At 38.4% G+C, this 10396-nt stretch overlaps 1 long non-coding RNA gene across 1 annotated transcript; it reads left to right on the top strand.

Moving 5' to 3' along the window:
• The first annotated feature begins 3441 nt into the window (after positions 1 to 3441).
• On the top strand, positions 3442 to 9807 carry LOC118169865. Its single transcript, XR_004752318.1, has 3 exons — positions 3442 to 3599; positions 4561 to 4642; positions 7511 to 9807. It is a non-coding gene; the product is annotated as an uncharacterized LOC118169865 (long non-coding RNA).
• The last annotated feature ends 589 nt before the right edge of the window (positions 9808 to 10396 follow it).

Here is a 10396-nt window from a genome sequence, read left to right as displayed (position 1 = left end):
CCTATCACCCAGTAAAATGGCATGTCTTGAATTGACAGGATGCTATATCTTTACCTTCCTTTATGAAAGGAGTGGGAAAACTGGAAAGGCAACAAGGTGGCAAGAGCTATACAGGCACCATAAGATGCTCTATAAAACGACCTGCTGTTGATGTGAAGAACACACTATTCACCAAAAAGGCAGTTTTATTTTTCACAGAGGTCATAGATTGCTCTTTGGTGCACCATATCTCAGTGTAGCATTTCTCACTGATGCTATTTCCTTTTACAGTGTGTCATAAAAGCAGTCCCAAACCAACAGCTATCTACTGCAGTCTTGCGTGGGATGTTCCCATGGCCTCTGAAGTTTCTTCTCGTCTTGGAAAGCAAATGCTACTACTCACAGCAGTGTGTCCTCTACACCAGGATAAAGCTTGGCTCTTCAGGGTGAGGTGTGTTTTGGTTACAGGTTATGGCTCCTGGGTAGCCACAGCACTTGATGGTGCACTCATTTCTCTCTGCTGTGGCCAAAGCATTTTTATCTGTAGTTCTGCCTGCAAAAGGGGTCATCTATCCTGAAAATGAGCGTCTATTATTTTGTTTGTTTATGGGGAACAAAGTGGAAAGAAGATCTGAGAATGGGCAGGGTTGGGTCTCTGTCTCCAGGATGTCTTTGCTTCCAGGACTGCTGCACAGAAAGCACGTTAGGAGCAGCTGGAAATTCAGGTACATACGGGATGCATATGTTCCTTTTCCTGGAGATTAAATAGGATTTCAGGAAGGAAAGGGGGAGCCAACGAGGCAGGGAAATTGAATACTTTATAATGCTGGCATGCTTGGAGGCATTTTGCAACTTGATGAGTTTCTCAAGCGATATGTGCAGAAATCCCTGTCCTAGCCAGCAGCATGGTGTCTGTCCCAGCAGTGCTGTGAATGTAATGTAAAATCCATCACAGCCTACTGGCATGGAAGGGTGCTCCTTGGCAACCTGTAGCATCGAGTCAAAGCTCTCAGCCTATTCTTTTCAGAGATCATTATCCCAAAATAGGCTAAAGGACTAAATATTGCTACTCCCACTATACCCCATTCAACAATAATTCGAGTTTCAGCCTCCAAACGTAATATTTGGGAGTAAGATGCTTTGTTCATTCTCTTAAGATGGGAAAAACATCTTTCATAACGTTTTTTAGCCCAGCTTGTTCAGTCTGCCCTGAAGAGATTTCCAGAAAAGCTGCATCTGGACTTTTCCTCCTGGACTTGATGCCAAAGCCAGGGACTTGTAACGTTGCCTCTCTTAGAAGGAAATGCTATAGGAAGGGAGCAGGTGCAAGGCCAGCTGCATAGCAGAGTTTTGCTTTTACTTCCTTGAACGAGCCCCACAGCGGTGGCAAGGAGGGGAAAAAAAATGTCTGAAAAGCCACGTGATATTTGGCTTGGATTATCAACAAGCAAAATGTGGAAAACTACTTTGAAAAGTATACGCACTGAAATGCTTCTGTAACTCAACCCTCGTTCATGGGATATGCAGAGGGATTCTTCACAAGTGCATTGTCTGAAGACAGCAAATAGCTAATAAAATGTCTTTTTTGCAACATAGCTAACATTAACATTAAACTAGAACAAGGCACATCTTTTGCATACACTTTTTTCACACACCTTAGATTAAAAAAATAACAAGTTAATTATTATTTAATCCTATTAATTAATACATTTTGTATTAAAGGCCTCAGATATACATCAAAATTACTGGCTTCATTTTCAGTGTGACATTAAGGACTTGTTTCAGACTTAGATTGGATAGAGTCACCTAGTCAAAATGAAATAGGGATGTTCAGTTGACTTGCTGCTGCTTGGTAGAAGTTACGCAGTTGCTGCACTTTCTGATGTTTAAGTACCTGGAGAAAAGTACTTAGGAAGTCCAGAATTCAGAGGAAATGCTTTATTCTCTTTTCCGTAGAAGCACACCAGAACAGGAGCATTTGAGAAAAACAGTGGAGAGGTGGATACATTACTGTGGCTAGCTATGCTAAAGTCCAATCTTTAATAATTCCCTCATAGGAATACATAAGGGATAAGTCAGTGTTATTCACTCCAGAAAGAACTTTGTTATATATATATATTTCATTTTATACAAATGTGCCCGTGCTTTTGTTGCTTCTTAAGTAACAGTAAACAGATCCTGTTAAGGACATGCAAATGATGTATATATTATTTTTGTAATCTGTTTGATTTACCTAGGATAGAATCTCTATGAAATAGCAGCTGCAGGAGTAAGGGAATGCTCTTGGGCACTGCAACGGGAAAACACAGGAATTAAAGTTGCGGAGGAGAGGGAAGAGCTCAGCCAATCACTGCAGGCATTTTTTCTATAAAGCTAAGAACGATAACTAGTCTATTTTTAAAAGCACGCTGTACCTGTAAATACACTCTATAAGGCAAAATATTTTAGTGAAGTAATTAAATGTCCCATTGGCTTGGTTGCCCCTAACTGGGGGTCTCTGTATAATGTTGCATTTTGTGATGTGGGTATACCCATTCCTTTGCCCTCCAGTCTAGCCATATAATTGACTGATTGTTTTTAAGCCTCTTGATAATGTATTTACTCTACAATATTTCCTCTTAATGTGGAAGAGAAAATAGGAAACTGCTAGAGGAGCTGTTCAAGTAATCTGTGATTTATATAATGTCATTTCTTGATTATTGTTCTGCTTATAATCATCATTGCAGCAGAAATAAATTAAAAAATTCACTTGCCAGTAATGAATTTCATAGTTACACATAGTTAAATGGTATCTAGGATATCCCTTGGTCTCTGCACTCCTTGCTATAATCTCTTCGGATCTGTCAATTTATGGCAAGAGGCAACACCTGGAAAGGAGATTTAGAGAGAAAACTGCAGCAGAAATAGCACTGGCAGTTCAATATACATCAATCACCCTTCCAAGTCAGTGCTAAAACATTACCTTTTAGTACAGTATTAAGGAAAATAGAACTATTAGGGTGGCTGAGTAATATCACCGTCTCTTCCAGTATCTTTATGCCAAGTAGAAGGTTGAAGATGCATAAGGTATTCTCAAAGCCTCTTCCTGTTGAAAGAAAATTGCCTTGGAATAGGATCTCTGTCAGACAGCTGCCGGCTGCTCTCCGGAGAACACCTTCTAGGCTCCAGCACGCCAGCTGAGGATGGAGCCAAAGACAAAGGCTAGAGGAGCATGCCAGCAGCACAGCATTAGCATTATCCCAGTGCAGATGTTTGGAGTGGCACTGTGATCCACCAGCACAGGCTGAAATGTGGCCCAGGCTTTGTGATTTTTTAAGTTATATTGCAGTTGTGAAATGTGAATCAGGTGGACGTAAGAACCTTTTAATACTAACTGTAGCTACTGCTTTTTCTTTTTCTCTCCCAACACCCTAATTCCATGGGCTCTGTGTGCTATGCATCCATGGCCTCTCCTCACAAGAGAAAGATAGTCAGAGGCCTCCAAGCTGAAGATTAACAGAAGTGGTCACGATGCATGTTTGCGATGCTCCTTGCAAGCTAATTAGCTCTGCTGAAAAGCAGCAGTTTTCAGCTTTGGCATCACCATTCTTGAGAAAAGCCATGTTTGGGAACCTACACAGGTAATTCTGCATTCACGCTGTATTCTGTATGATTGGTACTGGCTGGATTTTTTTAAAGTTACTATTCCCCTATTTCCATGCATTTATATTCTGTGCCTAAACCATCTCATGGCACAATGCTTGCGCTGTTCAGCCCCAGGCATTTAATTGCATTTCTGTACCAATGCATCATCATCCTGAAAGTTGCCACCAGTGCAAAGCAGATCAGAACAGGCACTTATAGATCTGTTGTCTCAAAAATTGGACAAGCCATATATAACTTTCAACACCTTGAGGTGAAAAATATTATAAGGTCTATGCGTGATTCTTACAGTAAGCAGAAGAAGGGTCATGGATAGTTGAAATTACAAAAATTCTCTATAACAATATCACAGTGTTTCCAGAAAGATGTAGAAGTGTAAAAATGGATTTCAAAACAGGTTGGTAGAACCAACTCACTGAGAAGATGGTCTCGCTATACTACCCAGTCAAAACCTTGCCAAGCAACATAGATATTTTTTTTTCCACTGTTATTTCAACTTTATTTTTATTCCAATATGATATATTCACCAAATTAATAAGCATGGTATACATGACTATTGGCAGACTGGAAAGGAAATATTTTTTTTAATGAATATCAGGAAAATGAAGCATAGATTAATCATCACTGGTGGATTTTTAAAGAATTTCCATCACTAAAATAAATTATTTAATTTTAGTCCTGTTGCTATAGCAGCTAATGGCTCTCATTATAAGATGTTTTTCAATTAGTTATCTCTCTCCATAAATAATACTTACAATATTAAAACAGAGATTTTTCTGCATTTTAGAGAGGCAGCTGTGTATACAGAACTTGTGTTTTCTTTGCTCAGTTCATTTTCTGTTTCTGTAGAGTAACCATGTTCTTAATTGTAAGTTCGGGGATCATTTAGCATTTAAAGTTCTCTTTTGCTTTTAATTTCTTCTTGGTTTATTGCCTAAGACTGGACTTCAAGAAAATCAAATCAAGCACTGCCATTTTAGCAGCTAGACTTGCTGTATGATTTGTTCAACAAAATGATCAGGTGAGCCTAATGTCAATATAGACATTAAAAACTTCTGTGTGTATTAACATTACATTTCAATAAAAGCTAGTTTTAATTATTTCATCTTAGCATAACTAAAAAGGTGAAGCTTAAAGCCCTCAGGTATTTTTTTAAAAAATGTAATTAAGTCATGTTTGATGATTAGTGGTATTTAAAGTACTAGTTTAAAAACGATAGGTCCCGAGAGGTTTGTGAAATGTCACTGAAGCATACATAACATTGGCCTACAATAAGCCAATCAGATTTTATTTGCTTTTTCATATTTAAGACATTGATATAAAATCGTTTTAAGAGCCATTTAGCTATCCTGTCCTAAATTCAAAATTTATTATATTTGGAGTTAGTCTAAGTACAATGTTAAACTAAACTATCAGCTTTTCAGCTTTTGAGAAGACAAAGATAAAACTATTAGCATTTCAAAGGGCATCTATTGAAAGTTTTAATTTACATATCATTTTCCATTTCAACTAAAAAAAAAAAAAAAAAAAAAGGAAAATTCACTTTTTCATCATCATTCTTGCTCAGCTTGTCAGTAAAGCCAAATGAAAATATTCTTTGTTCAGAATACATCACAACATGCTGAGTTAATATGTCAAAAAAACGTCATGACAGCCCTCCAATAGCAGTTTTGTCAAAAATTGCTGACATAATGTTAAAACTAGTAGATTTTACAAATTATCAAGTACTTCTTGAAGTTAATTTTTGTAAAGCCCTTCTTCCTTTTTATAAATCAGAAACAGTTCGTTGCTATGTCCTTGAAACTTTTGGTTTCACCTGTTGAAGCAAATACTTTCTGCCTCACCTAAAATGAGGCAAAACCTGATTTATGACATATTTAGCATCGACAAAAACTTCAGCTAACTAGAAGGAACCTAAAGATCATTCAGCCATGAGGACTTTTTTAAAACATTAATGTTAACACTTTCCAAAATCATGATTATTTAATGCTGCACAAAAGCTGATGCATCCCTGAAATACAATATGAGAAACTACAACAATTTTTGTGCATCGCTTGTGTGGATAATTTGCATCATTTCTGTTAAATTGAGTTGGGGATCCAACAGCTCTGGATTAGGTTTTCGACAGTGCATAGTCAGGTAGAGAAGGAGAGTGGAGAGAAGCATGACTGTGCCTCTTAGGCACGTGAAAGAATTATCTATTATACTTTCTTACTATGAAATTATTCATAAATTTGGTCATTCTGTTGCCTACAGCTGACAATTACATGCAACAATAAAGTAAGGAAGAAGAGGGCTACAGAAAGCTATTTCTAGGGTTAAGCTTCCTGAATGAGTAGTTGTAAATTAGTTTTGGAGAAACAACTGAGTCTGTATGTGGGTACTCAGTGAAAAAAAGCATGAAAATAGGAACTGAAGCTACATTTTGTGCAGGCTACTTTGGAGGCTAGGAGGTATTCTACAGTTTGCAATTCAAATTTAGATAATGCAGGAAAAGCAAATGTCCAATGTTTCTCTAAAGAGTTTTTATTTTGTATTTTACTTACTTTGTGGAAAACATCACTGTTTTACATGTGATTGCTGTCTCTTTGGTCAGCTTATAAAATAAATAGTTTTTGCTTTAAGCTGTATGACAAACGTATATATGAAGCAAAATAGAGAAATTTCATCAATTTGCAATCTACTTTACTCAGTTCCAAAGAAAACTTTCATATTCAAAGGAATTAAATGTCCTTTGGCCTAAATACATCTGCAACTAGGAGGAAATTCTTCACTGTAAGTGTAGCGAGGCACTGGAACAGATTGCCAAGAAAAGCTGTAGATGCCCCATCCCTGGAGGTGTTCAAGGCCAGGCTGAATGATGCTTCGGGCAGCCTGACCTAGTGGAAGTTGTCCCTACCCATAGCAGGAGGGTTGGAGCTAGATGGTCTTTAAGGTCCCTTCCTTCCCAAACCATTCTGTGATTCTATGATTGCTGTTTGATAATTATAAAATCTGTATATGGTATTCTAGATTGAGTTATCTTAATAAAAATATTGATTAATCCCAGTCATTAGAAAATAAGGCCTTTATGCCAAATATAAATATTGTCAATTACTTATGATACTTTTAGGAAAAGGAAAGGGTTTTATTCATTTTTCTCTTTTATTGAGAATTCACTGATCAACTCTGCTGTATCACTAAAACTCTTTATTAGCCTATTCTGAAATTCAGCAGATGCAGAGAGGAATCAGAGCTGTTCTGGTGTAGAAATATATTTCCTGACACAAAAAGGAGCATCTGGTTTATTGAAGAGGAAAAAATAGTTAAGTACATGGCTCTCAGGTAGAAAGGGTTAATATTCATGGGTTTAGCTTGTAATTTTGAGCTTCAATGGAGGTGATGATAAACCCACCAACTTCATAATGGAGAGCTTATAATTTATATCATTTCATGAGAAACACCAGGAGAAAAATGTGACTTGAACACAATTGTATTGCTGTTTCTCAATTATTGGAACAAGGGAGTAATGTATTCAACCCTCTTGTAATTTTAACACACCCTCCATCATAAATCTGGCCACATCTGTTACTGACGCACAGGGACCTAGTCTCAACCTGTAAAATGTGATCTTTTATGCAGGTATATGGACCTCATGGCCTCCTCTCTTCACTGATGTGCCTGTAGTCACCACTCAGAAGGACCAGCAAAATAGACTGCGTTTCCTGCTGCTTTTACACATGGACACGAGGCTTGAAGGTACAATTAAACCTTTATAACATCCTACTGGCAAAAGAAGCTTATCTTTAAAGAAGCCAGGTCTGGGTTGCCCTCATGCCCATGAGCACTGCTGCACCAGCCTGCGTGGATGACAGCTAACAAATGAAAATATATTTTGGTGTCGTTGCAGGATCTAAGCTGAAACCCGCTGACGTTCATGGAAAGCTCCCATTTGTTTCTGTTTAAACAGACATTTCCAGAATGAAGTACAGTGATTCTTTTAAATCAACTAATGCATCCTCTCACCAGCAAGGAGTTAGACATTGTAGGGTTTTGCTCAGTCTGACCTTGAGAGCAGTATGTCAGGTGGCTGCTTCCCACCTGCTGAAATGGGGCAGGTAATAGGGTGGCTGAGGTGCCAGGGTAGGAGGAATTTCTATCTTCACAGAATCCCCAGTGCAGTAAATCATACATTAGGTTTAAATTAAATTGTGCTGAAATAAATGGATTGCTTTCTAAAAAAAGATTACAGAATTTTACTAGATGAAGAAACATGAAATAAATGAGCTAATTACATGCCCACTTACCTCTGTGCTAAGCATGATAGATCGAAATGAATTTCTGTACGCTTATTATAGGCATACTGTAGTTCTGTGGTTTACATAGCAGACTTAATTATTTTGCAAACTATTTAATACCGTATCTTTTACATTCTACTCCCAGTCTAAATTGTCTGGATTACAAAAATCACAAGGACAGAAAGCTGGATCAAAGACTGCAGACAAGGCGTAGCAATAAATAGGACTTGCTAGTGCAAGTGTGTGGGGAGGTAATAGTGAGTGCGCATCCAGAAACAACAGCAGCTAATATCATGCCTCCATTAACAACTTCACACGCTGTCTGAAACTGGAAGTAAACAGTGTCTCAACAATGAAATGCAAAAGTTGTACCACATACAAAGAGTTCTTTGCTCACTGCTCTTGGTAGTGAAGAGCATGCTTTTTGCTTGGACCATAATTTCACTGATTCCTTGTTAACTTCCAGAGTGTTGATGTAAAGTTTAGAAACTTGTTATATATGATTTAAATCCTTAAACTGATGGGTTCCCTTCCTTTGTTCAGATAGTTCAGAATACAGAGTGCATTCATCTGAAGTGCTTGAATTGCATCACTAAGCACGATCATCCCACAGTTTGTGGGAAATAGCTATATTATAAGAAGCAGAGATACATTAAGTTCTACAGTTACTCTGACAGAACCTCCTTTAAAGAAACTTAACATTTCCACTTGTCATTTTTTCCAGTGATATGAAATAGTACGCTGAAATCCCTGTAAAGTCTTGCCAGAGAGAGGACTTCTGGATTTTTACCGTAATGCAGGCTTTCACTGCATGCTGTGTCTATCCCATTGACAGATCAACTGAACCATGCACCACATTTTGTTTTAAACCAACACAGAAATTAATGAAAGAGCTGGTAGCCTTTTTAAGAGGTTGGTGTAATTTTTGAAATGTCCCTGGATCACCAAGTGTGTATCCATACAATGTGTAAACAAGTTTTATTTTGCAAAGCTCTGTGATACAGCTGTTTCTAATTTTCATCTTGCAGATGCTATCTTGCTTACATAGCAGCTTAGTTAAAAAGCTGTGTTGACTCATAAGGCCAAGATGTACAATATTCAGTTTTGGTTGAAAAGTGCATAACTTCTTTATCATCCACAGGCAGAAAGCTTCATGGTAATAACCCCCGTGTTTTACTAGGAGCAGAAGACTGTAGGTCTGGAAGTGGTGTCAAACTCCCTTTTTGTGAGAAGTAAGCACAGTCAACTATAAAAGCCTAAAGAATATGCTTATTCATCTTATTTTTATGGAAAGTCTTGGTGACTCACTGCATTGGCGAGAGAAGAGGATTTAGTTTAGCTATTACTGTTTGTAATTCACTTTTCCGTTAAGATGGAAACAAAACAGAAACAACATGGAAGATTCCCTGAACACAAGCGAACGTGTCTGCTGCCTCTTGGTGTTTGCACGCCCTTTTGGCAGAGGAGCAGGGGAGCTGCAGGCACATCCCTGGGCAAGTCGGTCCCTAACTGTGCATGAGCTGTGCCTCAGACAAGAAGAAGAAGAAGAAAAGAAGTTTCATTCTCCCCAGGACAAGGACTTGGTGTGATAGAATTTCCCTCGTGGAGAAGTGAAGACATCACATCTAATTGCTAGGACATAATGACCCCAAAGGAGAGAGCCTGGTGGTCAACAGGGCAGAAGAAAACTGACTCCCGTGTTCAGAAAGATAGAGAGGAGAAGTGACTGAGTTCAGGGCATGTGCAGAGAGTTCATGTGCCCAACCACAGCCAAACGAAGGCTCGGGAGCATTGAGGCAAAGGAAGCAGAAATGTGAATGTTAGCCTGTTTAGCATGGATTTGTCTGTCTGAATGCACACGTGCACACAGATATTCTCCAAGTGACTAATAAAAGACAAAACTTGTGAATCCGTATTTTGTTTGCATTCAACCAATACATATTTCTGTAAATACTGCAGTGAATGAGACCTGAGAACAGATTTGCTCAAGCTCCTGGAGAATCAGAACTAGGCTAGATAATGCAAGCTAGGGAAGGAGGTGCAATTTCAGTGATAGTAGCAACCAAGGAAACTGTTCCCTTCAGTGTTCAGTGCTACGGGAAGAGTAGGAGCTGAAGATTGCTATTAAGAAAGCACTTGGCTGCTGCACCAGCTTCTATACACAGCAAATTTGCACATTCAGCTCTGCAGGTTGTGAAAGAGAACATTTGTACTAAGAGATAAAAGGAGTTAGTAAAGAACTCACTGCAACTCTGTTTTATCTGTTGTTACCAAACCTGACTTCTGAAATTTGAGAGCTAGCAACTCAAATTAACAATCCCTGAATTAGGTGTCAGTGCTTTCCCTAAGGAATGTAAACCAGCTTGCAGGGAGTTGAAACCTTCGTGCTAGCAGCATTTCCCCTTCACACCTTGCAATCCAAGTTCTCCTCACTGACTTTGTTGTGTTCATGACTAAAGTGCAGGTTCCATTTTTTTCCCCTCTGAGTACTCCAATCA

The sequence above is a fragment of the Oxyura jamaicensis genome, chromosome 7 (genome assembly GCF_011077185.1).
Source record: "Oxyura jamaicensis isolate SHBP4307 breed ruddy duck chromosome 7, BPBGC_Ojam_1.0, whole genome shotgun sequence".
In the NCBI taxonomy this organism is placed as follows: Eukaryota; Metazoa; Chordata; class Aves; order Anseriformes; family Anatidae; genus Oxyura; species Oxyura jamaicensis.
The sequence above is the reverse complement of the archived record's forward strand: the minus strand, read 5'-3'. Positions and strand labels throughout refer to the sequence as shown.